Consider the following 13747-nt stretch of genomic DNA (forward strand, 5'->3'; position numbering starts at 1 on the left):
GATCCATCAACACAATGAAACAGCTGGGCTGGAAAAAAATGGTTAACCTCCCAAAGTCAGCCTTCACTGTTTTTACATGGCCTAATAATGATTGTTAATGTAATACAAGTGGTCAAGGCTTCATAGCCACTTTGGAGTTGCTGCACATACAACTTGGGCTCTACATCGATCGCACATATTGTTCTCTCTCTCTCTCTCAAGGCATTTCTGTGCTGGGAAAGTGCACAGGTCAAGGGTCTCCTAGAGAAACCAATAAGATGGTGCAAAGTTTTAGTAGCAATAAAAAAAAAAAAAGAAAACCTATAAATAAAAAGAAACTTTTTTTATGTTCTCAGTTGTGTTTCAAGGATTGAAAAATGTTAAGAGCACCCGTGTTTGGGGTCTATACATGAAAGAGTGATGGATAGCAGCTAAAATAGAAATGCTAAAGAAAAAAGAGCAGCAAGCACCTAACATGCTCTTTTAATTTGAAAGGTCATTCTAATAAAACACTGTAAGAAATATATCAAGTGTGTCAAGTAAATTGAAAGGGCAACAACATAATGGACCTGAGAGACCAGGGAAAAATGCTGCCCCAAGCATGTAAGCAAAAGCGGCTCCCAGGGTAGAAGGCACATATTCGGCCTAGTTTGTTTTACATAATCAGCTGGTTGATGGTAAAAATGATAAGCAAATCCCTAGCAATGCAGGAGATTACTCAGGATTAGGGGGTTGTACTCACTGGCTATTGTATCAGTCTTTACATTATTATGTTTCCTCTCTGGCCACAAGGTTATATTCAGCCGACATAGGCGAAATGTGGAGATTACTGTACCCTTGGCAAAACGCTCATCTATTTCACTTCGCTTGTAAAAAAGTTCAGCCTACAACAGGAACCTCACAAAGTAAATAGATACAATTACCGTGAACACCACAGGAAAACAAGGACAAAAGGAAAATTTAAAGAATACTAGACACAGGCAACATACTAACAAATAAAATGGCCTTGATCCTAGTTTATTAAAAAAAAAGTTCTTTTTGTGGGTCCAGGCACTCGGCCGCATCTCTCCTCATCATCACTGTGCTGTGTTTGGCTGTAAGACAACTGTCTGTAGTCATTACCTCCTGCTGTGCCCCTTCTACAGCAGGACAAATTCGATGCTAAACTCCAACCCCTGACTAAGCCCCTCCCTTTTCACTACCTCTCCAGCCAAAGCGTGAGCAGATCAGACCGGGATTAATCCTTGTCATCTGTGTGGGCTTTCGACAAGTATGTTTTTGTTGGGATATTACCATTTATAGAGCACCAATAATTCAATGCAATACTTGCAGGAAACAACACTTGACTGAACTGGAAGGATGGCTCACTACCTGGGATCAAGTAACAACAATGCTGCCGACTAGCAAACCATGAGGACAACTATTTCCAGTTTATTTTTGTCACAGAGTTCTAGATTTAGTGTTCCTAACAGCAAGTTATTGACAAAATTTTCCACAAGTGTCAGAGATAGATGGGCAAGATATAGATACACATATATGTTCTGTATCTTCATTAAGTCCATGAAGGATTAGTACATCACTAATGTCAAGTGGGTTTCGGCATGTCAGCTGCAGGGGAGAGCGGTGGTGCTGGGGTGATGGAAGCCCTGCAGCAGAACCAGGGAGGTAGGACTACTCCAGGCCTGCAGGCTTCTCTCTCCACACAAAAGAAAATGATTGAATTCTGAAATTGAGAGAGCTGACAAATCAGCAAAAGCTCTGTCCATTAATCACTAGCGTGACAGTTTAATCATCCTAAGTACTTTTATAAATAGTGCTCACAGGAGAAAACCACATTTCATTTTAACCCCATGTGAACAGGGCCGGCTAGCCAACTGTTGAGAAATGAGCTACACGTCATCCATCTGAGCCCGGCCAGCTCACAGCTCCTCTCTGCATCCTACTCCGCACTGACCTGTGACACTGAGTCAAGTGTTTTGCATGTAGATTGTAATTGCTGGGCGTATGTGTATCCACAAAATCATAGAAAGCTTCCAAAATGTTAAAAAAAAAAGTCTATAAATCCAAAAATGACCCATCGTGTCTACAAAATGTCTCAGACTGACACCCTCATCATGAGTAATCTGGGAGTATAGCGGAAGCAAAGGAGTAACCAATGGAAAAAAAAAAAAAAAAATCAGGAAGCAAAATCCCACAACAAAGACTAGTCTAATCCAATATCTGACCAAATAAACAACATTTTAGAAAAACTGTTTGTAAACAGATGTTTCAGTCAAAAACAGATGGTTGGAAAGGGTTTCTGGGAATAGTTGCCTGTATCTCTGCGTGACACAAAGACAGAAAAAAAATTCCCTATAATGGAAGCAGTCACGTAGCAAACCCACACATTCATTGCTTGTACAGCTACAGAGGGTTAAAAATAATCCAGCATTTAATGTAAAGAGCTGGACTAGGGAGGCAACAATGTGCAGAGAGCAGGGCTGAACCAGGCCCTGTATTAACCATTACTTGTCTGGTGTACATGCTGGGAATAACGCCTCCATGTGACTTACATCACATGACAACAGGAAAGGCTTCAGAAGTAATAAATGACAATGTATCATGACTTACACACAACCCATATTCACCTATGTGGCAACTCCAGTACCCAGATCACAAGAACATAAGGGCATGATGGGAGCTCTCGTCTATACCTCCATATGTTGTAGTAGCTATAGATTACACTAGGCCCCGGGTTACGCTGTAATGAGGGTGGGATTGACAAGGAAGCATCACAGTCCTCGCCAATTCCATGGCTGACATGTATGCTATTTTTATTTTTCTGCCAGCTCCCTCAGACAAAGAGTGACCTTGAGAGCGGGAAGCCTTGAAGCAGACAGCAGCAAATGCTGGATTATTTTACAATGTTCAGCAACAAAAGCTTTGCTGTTGTTTCTAAATAGACTGGTAAAGCTCATGCGCCACTTCATATTTTCCACAGAATAAAATCCCAGGTCACAATGGAGTCTGGGACAATACCCCTCACACAGAGGTCGCATTAACGCCTCACCACGCGTCATAGACGCGTGATGAGGCGCCATTACCCCCCAAAATAATTGCCATGCGTAAAAGAACGCATGGCAATTATTCCCTGTAGCGCACAGGCTGAGCGGCCTGGCGCGCGCTGCAAAAGAGGGAAATGTCACTAGCGCGATCGCAGCGCGCGCCGGGCCGCTCAGCGGGGCACGTGACTAAGGGGCGTGCCGGAGAGACCCGGAGTGAGAGCACCGGCCACAGGGGAGACATGTGGACAGAGGGGCGACTGGACTTAAGATCAAGGCCGGGTGAGTGTAGTGTGCTGTGTGAGTGTAGTCTTGTGTGTGCTGTGTGAGTGTAGTGTTGTGTGAGTAGTGTACTGTAGTGTTGTGCGTGCTGAGTGTACTGTAGTGTTGTGCGTGCTGTGTATTGTGTGAGTGTAGTGTTGTGTGAGTAGTGTACTGTAGTGTTGTGCGTGCTGTGTGTAGTGTTGTGCGTGCTGTGTGTTGTGTTGTGTAGTGTAGTGTTGTGTGTGCATACCTCCCAACATTTGGGAAAAGGAAAGAGGGACAAAATGGCGGCACGCGTAGCGTGCCGAGGCGAACCCCCTAAGCCACACCCCCAATCACTCCCTGGCCACGCCCCAAATTTTAGCCATATTAAAAATAATAAAAATCATAATTTAAAAAAAAAAAAAAATATTATCCTCATTGGGATTTGAACCCAGAACCTGCAGTGTCCATGTACAATAATAACACAGCGCCTCAACCCACTGAGCTATAACCTCTGTGATTAACAAGAGGAGAATTTTGGTAACTAAGAACTATATACTGCCTTGGTATATAGGGAGGGATCTTCTCAGATTATTGTAATTATTGAGACTATTATTATTATTATTATTATTATTATTATTATTATTATTATTGAGATGATTATTATTATTTTTACCATTATTAATAATCATCTCCATAATAATAAAATTTATAATAATATTATTATTATTATTATTATTATTATTATTAATAGTCTCAATAATTACAATAATAATCTCTGAGAAGATCCCTCTCTATATATCAGTGCATTAGTCTGTGTCACAGTGTAAATGGCAGATAACACTTCTTACTTACCAGAAATCCTCAGCTCTGTATCACTGGGCTTATAGCTCAGTTAGTTAAGCTCCTGTCTATGGTGCAGAGGGTCCCAGGTTCGAATCTCAGCCTGGCCAAAACTTTATTTAATTTAATTATATAAAGAGCTTGTGTCTGGGGAAGACCTGGAGACCATATATGGACAGATAGAGATCTGAGCTGATGACGTGGTCCCTGCTCTCTCCACTAAGCCGACACTTCTCTGAAAAGGATTCCCTGCCCGATGTCTGCTCTGGGGAACCCTAGGAGATACAGTGACCATATATGGACAGATCTGAAGCTGATGACGTGGTCCCTGCTCTGCGCTAAGCCCGACACTTCTCTGAAAAGGATTCCCTCCCGATGTCTGTAGAAGCCATTCTGTACTGTGAGTTCAGACTTTCAAAGTATTTACTATGCGGACACAGCAGCGGGACACAGCGGGACCTGGGGGGAGAATCCGTGACAATATCATAGCTGCCCGTGACGCGGGGCAGAGGTACGAAAAACGGGAAAGTCCCGTCAAAATCGGGACGGTTGGGAGCTATGTGTGTGCTGTGTGAGTGTAGTGTAGTGTAGTGTTGTGTGTGCTGTGTGAGTGTAGTGTAGTGTAGTGTTGTGTGTGCTGTGTGAGTGTAGTGTAGTGTAGTGTTGTGCGTGCTGTGTGAGTGTAGTGTAGTGTAGTGTTGTGCGTGCTGTGTGAGTGTAGTGTAGTGTAGTGTTGTGCGTGCTGTGTGAGTGTAGTGTAGTGTAGTGTTGTGCGTGCTGTGTGAGTGTAGTGTAGTGTAGTGTTGTGCGTGCTGTGTGAGTGTAGTGTTGTGCGTGTTGTGTGAGTGTAGTGTTGTGCGTGCTGTGTGTTGTGTGAGTGTAGTGTAGTGTTGTGCGTGCTGTGTGTTGTGTGAGTGTAGTGTAGTGTTGTGCGTGCTGTGTGTTGTGTGAGTGTAGTGTAGTGTAGTGTTGTGTGTGCTGTGTGAGTGTAGTGTAGTGGTGTGCGTGCTGTGTGAGTGTAGTGTAGTGTAGTGTAGTGTTGTGTGAGTGTAGTGTAGTGTAGTGTTGTGTGTGCTTTGTGAGTGTAGTGTAGTGTAGTGGTGTGCGTGCTGTGTGAGTGTAGTGTAGTGGTGTGCGTGCTGTGTGAGTGTAGTGTAGTGTAGTGGTGTGCGTAGTGTAGTGTAGTGTAGTGGTGTGCGTAGTGTAGTGTAGTGTAGTGGTGTGCGTGCTGTGTGAGTGTAGTGTAGTGTAGTGGTGTGCGTGCTGTGTGAGTGTAGTGTAGTGTAGTGGTGTGCGTGCTGTGTGAGTGTAGTGTAGTGTAGTGGTGTGAGTGTAGTGTAGTGTAGTGGTGTGCGTGCTGTGTGAGTGTAGTGTAGTGTAGTGGTGTGCGTGCTGTGTAGTGTAGTGGTGTGCGTGCTGTGTAGTGTAGTGGTGTGCGTGCTGTGTAGTGTAGTGGTGTGCGTGCTGTGTAGTGTAGTGGTGTGCGTGCTGTGTAGTGTAGTGGTGTGCGTGCTGTGTAGTGTAGTGTATTGTAGTGGTGTGCGTGCTGTGTGAGTGTAGTGTATTGTAGTGTAGTGGTGTGCGTGCTGTGTGAGTGTAGTGTAGTGGTGTGCGTGCTGTGTGAGTGTAGTGTAGTGGTGTGCGTGCTGTGTGAGTGTAGTGTAGTGGTGTGCGTGCTGTGTGAGTGTAGTGTAGTGTAGTGGTGTGCGTAGTGTAGTGTAGTGTAGTGGTGTGCGTAGTGTAGTGTAGTGTAGTGGTGTGCGTGCTGTGTGAGTGTAGTGTAGTGTAGTGGTGTGCGTGCTGTGTGAGTGTAGTGTAGTGTAGTGGTGTGCGTGCTGTGTGAGTGTAGTGTAGTGTAGTGGTGTGCGTGCTGTGTGAGTGTAGTGTAGTGTAGTGGTGTGCGTGCTGTGTGAGTGTAGTGTAGTGTAGTGGTGTGCGTGCTGTGTGAGTGTAGTGTAGTGTAGTGGTGTGCGTGCTGTGTGAGTGTAGTGTAGTGGTGTGCGTGCTGTGTGAGTGTAGTGTAGTGTAGTGGTGTGCGTGCTGTGTAGTGTAGTGGTGTGCGTGCTGTGTAGTGTAGTGGTGTGCGTGCTGTGTGAGTGTAGTGTAGTGTAGTGGTGTGCGTGCTGTGTGAGTGTAGTGTATTGTAGTGTAGTGGTGTGCGTGCTGTGTGAGTGTAGTGTATTGTAGTGTAGTGGTGTGCGTGCTGTGTGAGTGTAGTGTAGTGGTGTGCGTGCTGTGTGAGTGTAGTGTAGTGGTGTGCGTGCTGTGTGAGTGTAGTGTAGTGTAGTGGTGTGCGTGCTGTGTGAGTGTAGTGTAGTGGTGTGCGTGCTGTGTGAGTGTAGTGTAGTGTAGTGGTGTGCGTGCTGTGTGAGTGTAGTGTAGTGTTGTGTGTGTGCTGTGTGAGTGTAGTGTAGTGTAGTGGTGTGCGTGCTGTGTGAGTGTAGTGTAGTGTAGTGGTGTGCGTGCTGTGTGAGTGTAGTGTAGTGGTGTGCGTGCTGTGTGAGTGTAGAGTAGTGTAGTGGTGTGCGTGCTGTGTGAGTGTAGTGTACTGTAGTGTTGTGTGTAGTGGTGTGCGTGCTGTGTGAGTGTAGTGTAGTGTAGTGTTGTGTGTGCGTGCTGTGTGAGTGTAGTGTAGTGTAGTGGTGTGTGAGTGTAGAGTAGTGTAGTGGTGTGCGTGCTGTGTGAGTGTAGTGTACTGTAGTGTTGTGTGTAGTGGTGTGCGTGCTGTGTGAGTGTAGTGTAGTGTTGTGTGTGCGTGCTGTGTGAGTGTAGTGTAGTGGTGTGCGTGCTGTGTGAGTGTAGTGTAGTGTAGTGGTGTGTGAGTGTAGTGTAGTGTAGTGGTGTGTGAGTGTAGTGTAGTGTAGTGGTGTGCGTGCTGTGTGAGTGTAGTGTAGTGTAGTGGTGTGCGTGCTGTGTGAGTGTAGTGTAGTGTAGTGGTGTGTGTGCTGTGTGAGTGTAGTGTAGTGGTGTGCGTGCTGTGTGAGTGTAGTGTAGTGTAGTGGTGTGCGTGCTGTGTGAGTGTAGTGTAGTGTAGTGGTGTGAGTGTAGTGTAGTGTAGTGGTGTGCGTGCTGTGTGAGTGTAGTGTAGTGTAGTGGTGTGCGTGCTGTGTGAGTGTAGTGTAGTGTAGTGTAGTGGTGTGCGTGCTGTGTGAGTGTAGTGTAGTGGTGTGCGTGCTGTGTGAGTGTAGTGTAGTGGTGTGCGTGCTGTGTGAGTGTAGTGTAGTGTAGTGGTGTGCGTGCATGCTGTGTGAGTGTAGTGTAGTGGTGTGCGTGCGTGCTGTGTGAGTGTAGTGTAGTGGTGTGCGTGCGTGCTGTGTGAGTGTAGTGTAGTGTAGTGGTGTGTGTGCGTGCTGTGTGAGTGTAGTGTAGTGTAGTGGTGTGCGTGCGTGTAGTGTAGTGGTGTGCGTGCTGTGTTTTACCGAAATTTTCATACTCCTCCTCGGGTAAAAATACTCCTCAAAAATGGTGAGAGGAGTATTTTTACCCTTCTGGAAAAATGTTAGTGCGACCTCTGCCCTCACATCACTACAATATCAGCGTGCCTGCCACATACAGCAGCGGTGCTCAGGCCTGCCACACAAGGCTACCCAGCAAGTATAACTCACACAGAGTAGCCATTTATCACAACTCATGTCACCGCACAAACAAATCAGAAATTCAGACACTACACGTTTGTTTGCCTCCAGTCTTTCATTGGAGGGCAGAGGTAAAATACTGGATGGCCGGGAATGACGGTACCCACACTGTTTTCAGAGAGGTGAGGCATTTTATCTTCCCTCATGTTCTTGCAATTCTCTTTAAAGAGAACCTATCAGCAGGTTTTATAGGTTTCTGAATTCGCTCTTCAGAAAATTGCCACCTGTTTACATCTGTCTATAAAACCAAAAAACTCCCATAAAGAATAGCAAAATATGACTCTTCTCATCCCATTTTCACATGAGTCAAATTTAGTAGTTAGTAGGGGTGGTGTCCTTTGGGAAGCTCTGAACTTCTGTTCTATGGGACCTATAAAGAGGCTATCATATTAAAAAAAAAATCATATCTCATCTTTCAGATCACATCAAGTTCTGTGAACTGCAGAACTGGACATACAGGTATTTAAAAGATAAGCGGGAACTGGATCTTCATCTCAGGCTTATATTTCTAACCATGTATTTAACCACCTGCATCTCTGGTTCAGTAGCTCACAGAACCATAAGCCTGATCTAAAAGATTAGATCTGGATATTGAATATATTACACCAGGGGCATGTTTCGAGGTACTTTAGAACAGAACTTTGGGGCTTCTCAAATGACACTATCCCTGCAAGCACTTGACTGAGCTCATGTGAAAGTGGGAGAAGAGTCATTTTTGCCTGACATATGTAAATGGGTGAGATTCCACATGAAAGAGGAAATTCTAGGAAGGACATTTCATACCCTACTTGAGGGGCTAGTAGTTTAGCAGGGTAAAACCTGGTGCACAGAATTATTTTGACACAGTTAAAATGTTTTTTTTTTTAAAGAAAATTTTAGAACCCTATGAAAATACAGGTAAATACTGTATACAAGGGGATTGTGAGAAGAGTGTGAATACAGGTTCTGCGACATCTTCTGTGGCTTTCTGTGATTTAGGGGAGTCATTGCTGCACTGTAGCACACAAATTATTCTCCTGTGGTATATTACCACAACCATGTAACTAGACACCAGACTTCTGGTCTTGAAAACCAAAACAACCACAAGTGCCTGTGGGTCCAGATTATCCTACTAGATGAGTTATCCATAGGTGCTGATAGAAGCTTAAATACCATCAGCATACAAGTAATCAGGCCGCAGACTGCCAGGTGGTGTATATGGGGTATGCCCGACTCCTTGGACTAAAAATCGTATATCTCCATGCCAAGCGGTGGGCCTTTCCCTTCTTCCAGCTCATGTTATCAATAGGGAACATCACTCATGTTCCACGCTCCCCCATTTCTCGAATATCTGACCATACAAAGGGCGCCACTTCCGCAAAGCAGCAGAACATTTTGCATATTCTTACAAGTCCAATTTATATTCCGCATTTGTTGAGATCTCTATGAAAGCTAATTTATTAGCATCATTATGATCGCTCAACTTGCTGCGCGGATGCCATAGATATGCAAAGCTGAATCTCTGCGTCCATCTGTTTTCTCTTTGTGCATCACTAGTCATCTAAAGCTGCAGTCAAGATCAGTCACACACACATACACTCACAAAATATCATAATTATACTACAACTGGATGGGGGAGGGGAGCCGCTACACAGCAAGTCCATAAGAGAGAATTCACCAAAATGTTCTATATCCTCTATGTGCAGGGCAAGGCAGGCTGACAGCTCCTAATGTCTCACATCTCACCATCCTAATCCATTTACCAAACACATTTTATTCTGAATCTAATCCCACTCTATACAGACACAGGATTAATAATCTACTTACTGTACAGTGTAGTTATACAGTATGCATGATTACACTATACATTGCTGTTTGCCTGAGTTGTGTGTGTAAAGCATTAGCCAGGCACTTGTCAGAAAGCTGACAGACATTACACTGTTCTGAGACATCTACGTTTCATTAGACGGAGCCTGACAATTCTCAACTATGCAGCGCTTTGACTCCTCAAAGACACAGTATGTGTATGACAGGGCTGCCAGCAAACCACACAGCGGCTGCTCCATCTATGAGGAGAGGAATAGGAGGAGACAGCCAAGTACATGAGCACCTTACATCAAACAGCAGCCAGTCCGTGACAAACAGCAAGATCCGGACGTGTCATCATTAGGGACAACGTCTCCCCATGACACATCATAGCTCAAGGAGGAGTCATACAACAAGATAAGAATGGCCACAATGACGCAGGGGGAATAATAAAGAGACAAGACCACATTGAGGGACAAATTATTAATCTAGAATTGGAAAGCACCGCACCATTATCTGGTCAGATATAGAAAGATTTAAAATCCCATCCCATCATTAAGACAACAAATATGGTCTAAGGTCCGGAAATAAGACGACCAAAATGTAAAAAGGTAAAAATACTAATACATACTGATCTACGCTCAGACTCCTTCCAAAACAGGTACTGATCCTTAAGCTCCCCCATACACATTCAATAGAAAGTGCCAGGGTCTAGGGATTTTGACAGGCAAATTCTCTCTCCTATTCTATTTCCTAGAATTCAGTGAGAACACTAGTGTAAGAGGGGAGGGAGAACGAGCTGTCAGACCTTCTCATGGTGGGGTAGGAGGTCTAATATAATATTTAACAATACAAAGCAGATCTGAGGATCTGCCCCTGGAAATTTAGTATGAACAAGGGGCCGGGAGAAGTTGCTGCATTATATAATTACTGGAATGCCTGGATGTAATAGCACATGGGTGATTGCCTTTACTAGTACTACATGAGAAGAGTGGAGACCTAGCTGGTCTGAGCAGGTGCAGACCCCACAGCAGGTAAAGTACAAAGATACTTAGAGACTAGTAAAGCGCCTAAGGTGATGAATAACAGCTCAGCGCCTGCCTGCCGTCCATGAGAGAAGTGATTTATGTAGTAGGTGATTATTATCTCACAAGGTGCTACAGAGTCTTGTGATATACGTCCAGGAGAGATAACCTCTGCACCAGTTAACTAGACAAGAAGCACATATCTCTTTAGGAGTAGAACATTCATCTTCCCTTTTCTGCAGGTTCCAACTCATTGAGACCAAATCAAAATGTAAATCTCACAAGAAATCTGCAGGCTGAGGGAAAAGCATGAGAAGCCAGCAACTGCTTATACATAGACAGGAAGCCTAGGAGCATGTGCACACTGTACTTCATGTACCACGCTGTGCCAGCTCAGCAAACATTTCCTCTGTCACATGGCTACTGTCCTCTAGTTCTCCTTGTAAAGCTGGGTCAATGGCCAGTGCTAGGAAGTTGTCATATCCTTGCACACGTTACAGGAAATGTCAGCTTGCTCTTGTAGTTTAAAAAAAAAAAACTGCCCTATACTACATGCAATGGTTAAAGACCTGTTCACATGCGGCAGACTGTATTGAGTGAGTGCCCTGACAATGCTGCTATTCAATGGATACAGTGGACGGTACTAACCACAAGAATCAAGGATAAAGAATAATGACACATCAGGGAAGTATTAGTACAACCAGTTATGTGGGATCATCTTAAATAGGAATGGATCACAAGAGAATATCCCAAAAAAGTTTTTCCTGTTAAAACATATGATTTTCCCATTCAGAATGAATGAAAATGAACACTATAGCCTACAATTTCTCCTCTGCACTTGTGTCTACTGGCCCCAAAACAAGCAGAATTCACAATACAACATCACCACAACTACTGACAATAGACAAGCTTATACCCCATCTGTACACCATGCCTAAAAAAAACTCTCCATAGACCTCAATGAGTACTACCGTACTGCACAAGGCCATGAGTCTCCCATAAAGCACATCACTAAATGCTGTTAATAGAGCCAAGATGGCAGCATCATTGACAAAAGAAAATCTATACAAGTACGAGTTGGAAAAAGCTGTAAAAATGCAGCCATAGACAGAGGGTACTTGCTGCCTTGAATGGCAGTGATATGCCCACAATATAATACAGTTGTAACAGGCTTTATATGAGGTTTTATCAGGGAGAAAATTCTAAAATTCAGGAATGCATAGTGAGTGTACAGTGTGACTTCTTGTACCATGGCTTTCCAGGTGTAGTTCACTGGTACCCATGGACAGATGGATATTTGTTTTACATCCAATGCCACCCCCCCCCCCCCATTTTGTGCTTATTCTTCCATCTAAATTCATTAGCGTCTCCCGATCCATCATGCTGTTGTGATCGCTCCTAACAGCTGGCTGGAGTTAATTTTAATGCATTCCTCCCAGCCAGGTAAATTAAAGACTAGAGGTTTCCTTCCCCCTCACACATATAATCAAATGTAATTACTACAGTTTTAACAATTCTTTCCTCAATCACATTCTACAAGTAAGCAGAATGAAGAGGAGATAAACAACTAGGTAGCACAGCGGGTTCATCTGCACATCAACATTAATTAACAAATGTATTAACGCCAAGTGACACTCACAGGTGCCGCATCCACCACCGGAAGCATCTAGATACTGCGCTAGGAATCGCAACGGCCAATACAAGACAGTGGGAGCAGAAACAAGGCATGTCATTATGCCAGCTTCTCTATGCCCAGATGTTACATAGGTGCGCCTCCATCACAGAACGGAAATACAGGCAGGCAGTGTGAGGAATGGTCCATGTGACTATATACACACATACTCTTCTTACATCACTACATACGTATCTTGATACCAATACAGATTTACTGCTGTTGGCACACAATGTTTATTTCTCAACTACCCAGACATGCCATGTTAAGAGATGGGTACAACAAGCCAACATAAGATAGGACCTTTACTAAGCTACTTCTACAGCATGGATGCATGATGAAAAAGGATCAGGTGGGTGAGAAGAAGGATTAAGGTGGAAGACCGATGTATCCGATACTCACAGTATGGACCTTCCTACTCAAATATTGGGCATCACCAAGATACTATTGAAGCTTGGATACTGGGAAGGGGTTTAATGCCTCCTACCCTTACAAAAACTTTGATATTCCATCCTAAGGGTATCTGCACACGTTGCGGATTGAAAGGTGGGAAATCTGCACAGTTTTTAATCTGCGTCTTAAAAGAGAACCGGTCTTCAGAAATTGGCCCAATAAACCCCAACCAGCACGTCGTCAAGCTATTTAATATCTTCTAGATGAGGTTTCTTTCATGACCCAGCATGGTGACAACTTTGAAGTTAGATGTATAAGGTCAGGGAGGTGGAGAGTTTAACATTGAAGTCAAGCTGAAGTTCTACTGCAGGGAAAGCTTGACTTCAGTGTTAACCCCACTACCTCCTTTATTTCATAAAACAATTTTACATCTAAACGCAAAGTTGACTTTCTGGATGATGCCACCACACCAGGCCATGAAAGAAACAACATAGAAGCTGCTTGACAACATACTGCTAGTGGTATATTATTTCTAATGACAGGTTCCCTTTAATGATTATTTGTAGTATGTGTAGTGCTTTTTACCCAATATAATTTCAAGCAATAATCTACATGAAATCTGCAGATCCAGATTGGATACAGGTTATCCCTATTCCATAAACTCCACTGCAAAAATGTGCAAAGACTAAGAAAAGTGACATGATAATTATCTTATTTTCTGTATTGAGCAACTATTTCCATGGAGAAAAAAAGGACATGGTCTACATTATTTTCTCCAAATACCATTCATTTTAATGCTAATATTTTACGCTGAAGATTTTCTGCAACAAAATTCACATGGAATGTGCCAAATGTGCAGGTGCCCTAATAGTCCACATTATGTGTCACATTTCAGCCCCATATCCAACCTACTTACTGGCGAAATTACACTATACACACACACACCAATATATAAATGGGCAGGTCCTAGATTAGCAAAGAAATTGGTTTTACCTGAAAGTTCAGCTACATAAAATAATTTCTGTTCTGTATAGAAGAGTGTTGTATTACTCCCCTAAATAATTCTTACATTGCCGTATATGGTCAAATCCTTAGCTATCCGGTGAGAATTGCTCCAGAATGCAGTGT

At 43.6% G+C, this 13747-nt stretch overlaps 1 protein-coding gene across 10 annotated transcripts in view; it reads right to left on the reverse strand.

The window, feature by feature from the left end:
• The window catches only part of QKI (QKI, KH domain containing RNA binding), a 93798-nt gene that overhangs the window by 65539 nt on the left and 14512 nt on the right, over nt 1–13747 (reverse strand). The window lies entirely within an intron of this gene.

This window comes from Engystomops pustulosus, chromosome 3 (assembly GCF_040894005.1).
Source record: "Engystomops pustulosus chromosome 3, aEngPut4.maternal, whole genome shotgun sequence".
NCBI classification, from domain to species: Eukaryota; Metazoa; Chordata; class Amphibia; order Anura; family Leptodactylidae; genus Engystomops; species Engystomops pustulosus.